Genomic DNA, 8,774 nt, shown 5'->3' on the forward strand with positions numbered 1-8,774 from the left:
AAGTTATTGCAATAATCTTATTTTGTGCTTCCTATTTATCCCAGTGCTTCCTTGTTTATTTTATTCCATTTTTTCCCAATTTCTTTTGGGTTATTTTATTTCTTTTTACTTTTTCCTTCTACTGATTTAAAAGTTATACTTTTTATTTCAATATTTTAGAGATTATCTGAGAAACTTTATCACAGTCTAAAGTTAATATCTGCCTTCCTCCTGAATAATTCACTCTCCTCAGGACTTACATGCTTCCCATATTTATAGGTATATCTTTTCTATTTTTATTATTATTTTGGCTGACAAAAATAGTATGTATGAGGTCAGACAGTTAAGTTTGCAAACTCATCCTAGAAAAAGTGCTGCACATACCTCATTGCTGAATATCTATGCTATGCTATTTATCATCACTATGGTGATAACTTACTTTTTCTAGGATGAGTTTACAAACTTAATTGTTAGACCTTGGATAATGACAGCTCTGATAGCCATTCCAGAAAAAAGAGTTCCAAAATTGCTGTGAAGGGTGGAGTAGGCACTGGTGTTGGTGTATAGCTTCCCAAGGGGAGTACTTTGAAAGTGACTGTAATGATATTCAGCAATAAGATATGTAGCACTTTTTCTAGGACAAGTTTGTGAACTTAATTGTCGAGCCTCACAGTTATGGTGTACAACATTAGTTTTGAAATATGTATATATTGTGGCACAGTTGAAGAAACATGCTATCACCAACAGTCTAAAGACAAAAGATTTGGTCCACAAGAACTCAAGGTAATCTGATAACTGTGCAGAGTTACACTGGGTAGGATGAAGGTACTGTATAGCTGTCGTGTTTCCACAGCTTGCTCTCCTGTGCACCAGCAGGGCCTGGGTAGGGAGTTGAGGACTGAGGGCACGCAGATGTCTTTGCCCTGTTTGCTGGCCTTCAGGCTAAAGTCACACAGCCAGGGCCACCTATTCCCACTCAGTGCCCAGAGACAACATATAAATATCTTACAAAGCCTTCTTCTGCTGCCCCGTTGTTTGCTTTTGTTTTCTGTAGCTGCTTGCCCTGTCTCCCACAACCATTCTCCTAGCTCCTTTATTGATTTTTCTTTCCACTCTGCCTCCTGCTTCTGAGAATTGGCCTCCAGGGCTTCCAAGTGTTAGGTTTGCTCTTCTCTCCATTCAGGGATACTTTGGGCTCTGATTGCAATTTTTAATCAACCTAATTAACATATACAATGTTACCTTACATTCTTACCATTTTTCTTGTGGTGAGAACACTTAAAATCTGCTCAATCTTCAAGCACAGGATACATCGTTATTAACTATAGTCACCTGTTGTGCAATTGATCTATTGAACTCATTCCTCCTAACTAATTGAAACTTTATATGCATTGGCCATCATCTCCCCAGACATCAGCCTCAGCCCCTGGTAACCACCACTCTACTCTCTGCTTCTATGACTCCAACTCTTTTAAATTTCACATATGAATGAGTCATACCGTATTAATCTGTATCTGGCTTATTTCATTTGACATAATCCTCCAGCTTCATCCATTTGTTGCAAATAACAAAATCTTCCTTTTTAAGACTAGTGTTGCATTGTGTATATAGGCTATGTTTTCTTTACCCATTCATTGTTGATAGAAATCTTGGTTGATTCCTTTCCTTGGCTATCTGAGCAATGCTTCCATGAGCATGGGAGTGCAAACATATCTTCAATACATTGTTATTGTTATAGCTTTATACAATCAATGTTTATTTAGATTTGACCAGTAATCTACTATTTTTATTCCTCATTATTTCTCCTTGAATCTCAAAGCTTTGTGATCATGTTCCTTCAATCTAAACTACATACTTCAGAAAATTGTTTAGTAAGGATCTATGGATGTTGATTCTAAAAATCTTCATGGATTTTTTTCTCCAGCATATTGATGATATCCTTTCACTGTCTTCTCGTTTCCATTGTTGCTTTTAGGTAACCAACTATAAATCCATTTCTGTTTCTTTGAAGGTAATCTGTCTTTTCTCTCTAGCTGCTTTAAAGATCTTCCATGTTGTTGGTGTTCCCTAGTTTCACTGTGATATTTCTAGATATGGAGATTTCCTTATATGCTTATTCATCTTGCTCGAGGGTCATGGTATTTTTATTTCAGTTGGACATCTGTATTTTAGATAATTCCATTATCTAAAAATTTTGTGAGTTTAGTTTTACTTCCCTGTTGTTTTCACTTTCATTCTTAATTTCTCTTTATTTTATATATTTTGTGAGATTTGACCATGAGATCATACTTCTTGGTACATGTGTTTTATAGGTAGAAATTCTTTCAAGTTTGGATTAAAGTTATATTACTGTAGAGAGGATTATGTTTTTGTTTGTTTGTTTTTGTCTAAAAATATGGAATGCTTCATGAATTTGCATGTCCTCCTTGCACAGGGCCCATGATAATCTTCTCTATATCAATGACTAAGAACTCTACTAACCTATGGCCATTTTAAAATAATTTATTTCAAATTAATTATCAGCTAGAGGTTTTGTAGACTTTGTGGCTTCAGATTCTCAAGGGAAAAATGGTGTTACCCTCCAGGAAGCAACATGTTTTGCCACAGGCAATTTTCCTGAGAGATGAGTGGAGAGGATAAGGATTTATTTTCAGTATTTACACACTTACACTCAAGGAGCAAAATTTTAGGATCTCAGTTTTATGAAGAAGGACAGTCTCCACTTATCTTCCAACTTTGGATAGTCCTTGGGTTTATCTTTTTATCCTTATCCCCTCTAAGATAGTGAAAACCAAAGCTTAGGTTCATAGAGTTTGGCAAACACACTCCAGGCATACGCTAACTTTGCGCTGTGGTTAACTTTATAGGTTTCAGCTTTTACTGGGTTTTTGTTTTCTGAGGACTGCTTCCTTTCTTGTCATTTCACTGATACATTTTAGAGATTTAAAAATGTTTTTCCAGCATTTTTAATTTTTTTGAGTGGGATGTTGGTCAAATAATCTTCCATACTGCTAGAAATAGAAGTCTACTCTTTTAGGTTTTTGGTGATTTGGAGGTTGCTGTCCTTTTTCCCCTGTCCACGCAGTTTTAAAATGCTAATGAGTGTCTATAACCCACAGATATCACTCTGAGCCTCACACCTGCCTTACTTTCCAATGAGATTTCTCCTTCAGCTTTTGTTTCCCCAGATGTACTGCCAATCGATGCAAGAGGCAATACAGTGAGGGTTTGTATCTATCATTGCTCAGAGAGTGGGGAAAAGGTAGGAGAAGCTGGATTGTCATTGCAGGTGCCTAATTAGGGAAATACATTTTTGATGTTGTACACTGGAGACCAGAAGGCATTTTCTCATAGAAACAATGTGATAGATGATTGTGAATTTAAATTTTTAAAAAGTCTTTTTAGGATAATTAACCATGTACATAAGAATGGACTTGCTTGTGGATTTTACCAACCATTAATTGAATTAAAACACAAATAATTTAAATTAATCTTTTGAAATACACTTGTGTGTGATATGCCTCGTATAATTAGTTAATTTTTTAATGTATTTGTGTCTTTTCCTTCTAATTATATTGTAAACTCCTTGGCAGTATAGACCATCTCTTATACTTTTTTACGCTTCCCTGCATCTTCGTGCTCAGGGATTCTGACTCGTTGGCTGGTGAATTATAATAGAGGTGACAGCCAGCAGACCATAGAATACATTTGGAGGCATTTTATTTTCCCTGATACCCACTCCCTAACAGAAGTACTAATTGTCCAGATGCCAAAAGAAAAGAGGGCTTTGAATAATGCAGTGGTTTTCTAATTTTTAATGATGGCTGATTTGTGGATTATCCCGTGACACAGCCACTCAACAAAATTCTTTGTTACCAATAGAACTTAAGAATTCATATGTCAACATCAAACGTAGAACATACAAACCCATGACCACTTAGCTAACGGTATGCACATGTGCCTTAGACTGTGTGATTCTAACTTTGCTAGGAATCTAATGTTATTCTAGAGTTATCTGTGTATATGTTGGATTGCTTTTCCTAGATTCTTTATTCTATTTTTTTTAAAAAAAGATATATAGGAGGGATGTTAAAATACAAAAAATAAGCCATAGGTTACAAAACTTATCAGGAAACATCCATTATTCAATTTTAGAAACAGAATGCCGCAGTTCAGAGTAGCAAAAATTGGTATGTGCTGAAATTGAAAATGATCCTTTTAGAAATGAAGTTGACCAAACTTTCCAGCAGAACTGTTGCCTGAAGGAAAGTTCCTGAGCTCCAGCCTCTGTTATGCTTAACAATGAACCCCATAAGTCTGGACAGATGGTTGGATTCCAAAGCCTTTCTCATGTTACAGTATTTTCTTCTTCTTGTCTTCCCTGAATTCTACAGGGAAAAGGGAAAATGCTATGACTTTCAAAAAGTATGAAAAGTATCTTCAGTACATTTTGAGGAGTCACAAGTAGTAAACACTAATCATCTTGGAGATCTTCCTTTTAGAAAATGTTTCCTTGGTAAAAATACGATTTCTTATTGCGGGTAGTTCTGATTTATCTTCCTCACTATCTTTGTAGCTAGAAATACAAAATAGGAGATGTATTAATATCTTTTCCTGGAAGATTGCTTCTATGTTCCCTACCTCAAAGTACGGTACCATGCAGTTTTGAGCTATGATGAGGCCAAAACCTGGGACTCATTCTTAACACCATTCATGTCCAACCAATGCCAATATTGCATTTAGTCCCTAAACAACTGTCAAATCTGTCTAATTCTCCACAACTCTAGTACTATCACTTCAGCCTAAAATCTTGACACATCTCACTTGGGTTATTGCAATAAGTACCTAAATGATCTACACTTACAGTTACTTCCCCCCCATGGTCCCACCCCCGATAAGCACTACAGCCAAAACAGAGTGATTTTGTTCAAATACAAATTTGGTCATGGTCCGAATGCTACCAGTAGTTTCCTGTCACCTTAGAGTGAAGACACGATCCCTCACCTGGCACAGACTTGCCCAGTCCCTGCTTACTCTCCAGCTTCACCTGGTATCAACTTTCTTTTTTAACTTCTAGATCAGCCAACCTGTCTCCCTTTCATTCTCTCCATATTTCCATCTACATAAATAAGGCCATTCCCCACCATCTTAACTTCACGAAGCCTCACTCCTTTCTCAGAGAATAATTTGGGCATCACATCCCAAGGGAAGCCTCCTTGGATCTGCCCTAGCTTTACCCTAGTGATTGGGTCAAGTCCCATTCTTTGGACTCATGAAACCCCTTATCTTATCTCTCTTTCACAGCACTGAGACAAAAGGAAGAGATTTATGATCCTGTACATCGAGACTTGAGGTTTCAAGTAAGGAAACATAAGCAATGAAGTATATTTATTTAGTAATCAGCTTCTAAAAATGTAAGGCAATATTTCTAAACCACAGGAAGAAATACACATAAAAATATTATACATAAGCACTCTCAAAAGACTTAGGGAATTTATTAACAAAAATCAGATATTCTTTAGCGATAAACACCTGATCTATCTAGACTACTGCTGAGATTGTAACTTAAGAGCAGGCAGCATCCTAACAATTATTCCAACCAACCATCTCAGAAATATAGTTGAGTGAAGTGAATCTCAAAAGTCAATCTCAGAGGTATCACAAACAGTTCATGATAAAGTATGAAGTGGAATTAGTCAACACATATCTATTGGGCGCTAGTATGTGCATTCATTTTCTAGTTCTAAGTCCTCTTTTCATTGCTACATTCTGTCTCCGCTTAAATCATTTACACAACTATAGTGATTAGAATTTTATTTTTTAATAAAAAGAAGACTATTCTCTTTTTAATTTCATTTTTTAATTGAAAGATAAAACTATGTATTAAGGTATATGACATGATGTTTTGATATATGTATACTTTCTTTTTTCTTTTTTTAGAGACAGGGTCTCCCTCTTGCTTAGGCTGGTCTCTAACTCCTGAGCTCAGGCAATCCACCTGCCTCGGCCTCCCAGAATGCAAGGTTGGCAGGCGTGAGCCACTGCACCTAGCATAAATCTACTTCATTAGTAGTTAGCAAGTATACAATATATTGTCATTGACTATCATAACCATGATATACAACAGATCTGCCAAATTTATTCCTCCTAACTCACATCTTATATGCTTTGGCCAACATCTCTGCTATCCTCCCATCCCCCAGCCTCTGGAAACACTGTTCTACTCTGTTACTATGAGTTCAACAAAAGAATACTACATTCTACCTTAAAGGAATGATATATCACCAAGAAAGCATTATTATAAGCTTTTAAATCAGTGTTTTTCAACCTTTTTTAACTCACAGCACACTTAAAACTATAGTTAAACTTCTGACACACACTTATATTATATTGATCCCAAAAGAAAAGCTGAAAAAAGAGTATGCTTACTGTGCTTTAAACTTCTTTTGAAAATAGAAAAATTTTTGTAGCACACCTAAGATCCTCTCATGATATACCAGTGTGCTGAGGTACACAGGTTAAAAATCGTTGCTTTTGACAAAAGAATGGTGGCTATTAAAATTGTATTAAAGCGGCGCCTGTGGCTCAAAGGAGTAGGGCGCTGGCCCCATATGCTGGAGGTGGCAGGTTCAAACCCAGTCCTGGCCAAAAACTGCAAAAAAAAAAAATTGTATTATAATGCAGTTTTATTTCTTTGAGCATAAGGTTACATTTCCTATTATGCCTGGCTTTCTATATGAAGTTCTAAAAAAGGGTCATAGGAAAGAGAATTCCCTTCTTGCTTTAATTTGGGACTTGAATTAAAATGAGTCTCTGACTCACCTGCAGCTCACTCCAAGCAGAGTTTGTTCTTAACCTTCTACACTATCAAATGCATTTTTCAGCCTACAAAATACCTCCCAGCTTAGCCAATAGCTCCCTTTTCAAGGAGAGATGGGAATAAGATATTGTTGCTATATAATCTCTTATTCACTCTAGTCCACTTATTAACTCTTTCATTAGCTCACTGCAGTACTCAGAAGGGACAGATATATACTCCTGTATCCCTTGCAACAGCAGTTAAGTATTTGGCAAGCCTTCAATGCTCAGTTTTTTTCATAGCTGGGCAGGCAGGCTAATGTCAGCTTGTAGCACCAATAGAGTGGCTAAAGAGGACAGTGGAAACTTTGTAGTGCAACAAACCACCGTGTGCAGAAATACTTTCTGAAACATCCTAAACAGAGCAAAGATTAAATACAAGCATACCTCAAACATATTGAAAGTTTGGCCCCCATCACCGCAATATAGCAAAAATCACACTCAAGTGAGTCACACATTTTTGTTGTTGTTGTTTTCTGGTGCATATAAAAGTTATGTTTACACTATACATAGTCCATTAAGTGGACAATAGCATTATGTCTAAAAATTACGTATCTTCATTAAAAAATACTTTATTGCTAATAAATGCTAACGATTGTCTAAGTCTTCAACGAGTTGTAATCTTTGTTGGTGAAGGGTCTTGTCTCAGCATTGATGGGCGCTGGCTGATCAGGGCAGTGGTTGCTGAAGGTTGGGGTGGCTGTGGCAATTCTTAAGCAATCAATGAACTTTGCCACATTGATTGACTCCTTTTCTGAAAATTTTTTCTTGAGCATGTGATGCTGTTCGATACCATTTTGCCTACAGTAGAACATTTTTCAAAATTGGAGTCAATCCTCTCAACCCTATTGCTGCTTTGTCAAAATAATTTTATATAATATCTGCATCTTTTGTTATGTTAACAATGTTCCTAGCATCTTCATGTAGAGTAGATGCCATCTTAAGAAACTCTTTTCTTTGCTCGTCCATAAGAAGAAACTCTTCATCTGTTCAAGTTTTGTTTTGACATTGCAGCAATTTAATCACATCTTCAAGCTCCACTCTTGATTCTAGTTTTCTTGCTATTTCTCCCACATCTGCAATTATTCATAAATCCCTCAAACTCATCCATAATGGTTGGAATCAACATCTTCCACACTCCTGGTAATGTTGATATTTTGGCCTTCTCCCATGAATCATGAATGTTCTTAATGGCATCTAGAAAGGTGAATTCTTTCCAGAAGGTTTTCAATTTACTTTGCTCAGACCAATCAGTGGAATTGCTAACGATGATACCTATAACCTTTAAAAATGTATTTTCTTTCTTCTTATTTTTTTTTTTTTTTGAGAGACAAGGTCTTGCTCTGTTGACCAGGCTGGAGTGCAATAGTGTGATCATAGCGCACTGCACCCTTGAACTCCTGGATTCAAGTGATCCTCCCACCTTGGCCACTCTAGTTATAGGCATAAGCCACCACACCCAACCTGAAATATATTTCTTGAATAAGAAGACTTGAAAGTCAAAATAATTCCTTGATCCCTTGGCTATGTTAGCAGGCATGAAAATAGCATTAACTTCCTTGCACATCTCCTTCAGAGCTCTTGTGTGACCAGATGCATTGTCGCTTATCAGAAATAAGTTGAAAGGAATCTCTCTTTTCTTCTGAGCAGTAAGTCTTAACAGTGGGCTCAAAATGTTCAATAAATCATGCTGTAAACAGATGTGCTATTATCTAGACTTTATTATTCCAGTAGAATAAATTGAGTATAATTCTTAAAGGCCCTAGGATTTTTGGAAGAGAGTACCAGATTCAATTTAAAGTCACCAGGTGCATTGGCCCCTACCAAGAGAGTCAACTTGTCCTGTGAAGCTTTAAAGCCAGGCATTAACTTCTCTCTAGCTATAAAAGTCCTATATGACATCTTCTTCCAGTACAAGGCTGTTTTGTCTACATTGA

At 36.6% G+C, this 8,774-nt stretch overlaps 1 protein-coding gene and 1 pseudogene across 1 annotated transcript in view; one reads left to right on the forward strand and one right to left on the reverse strand.

The window, feature by feature from the left end:
• The window catches only part of ALPK1 (alpha kinase 1), a 144,283-nt gene that overhangs the window by 56,495 nt on the left and 79,014 nt on the right, over positions 1-8,774 (forward strand). The window lies entirely within an intron of this gene.
• Positions 2,369-2,442, reverse strand: LOC111727903 (annotated as a pseudogene).

The sequence above is a fragment of the Otolemur garnettii genome, unplaced genomic scaffold, assembly GCF_000181295.1.
Source record: "Otolemur garnettii isolate 467f Iridium unplaced genomic scaffold, OtoGar3 scaffold00129, whole genome shotgun sequence".
Classification (NCBI taxonomy): Eukaryota; Metazoa; Chordata; class Mammalia; order Primates; family Galagidae; genus Otolemur; species Otolemur garnettii.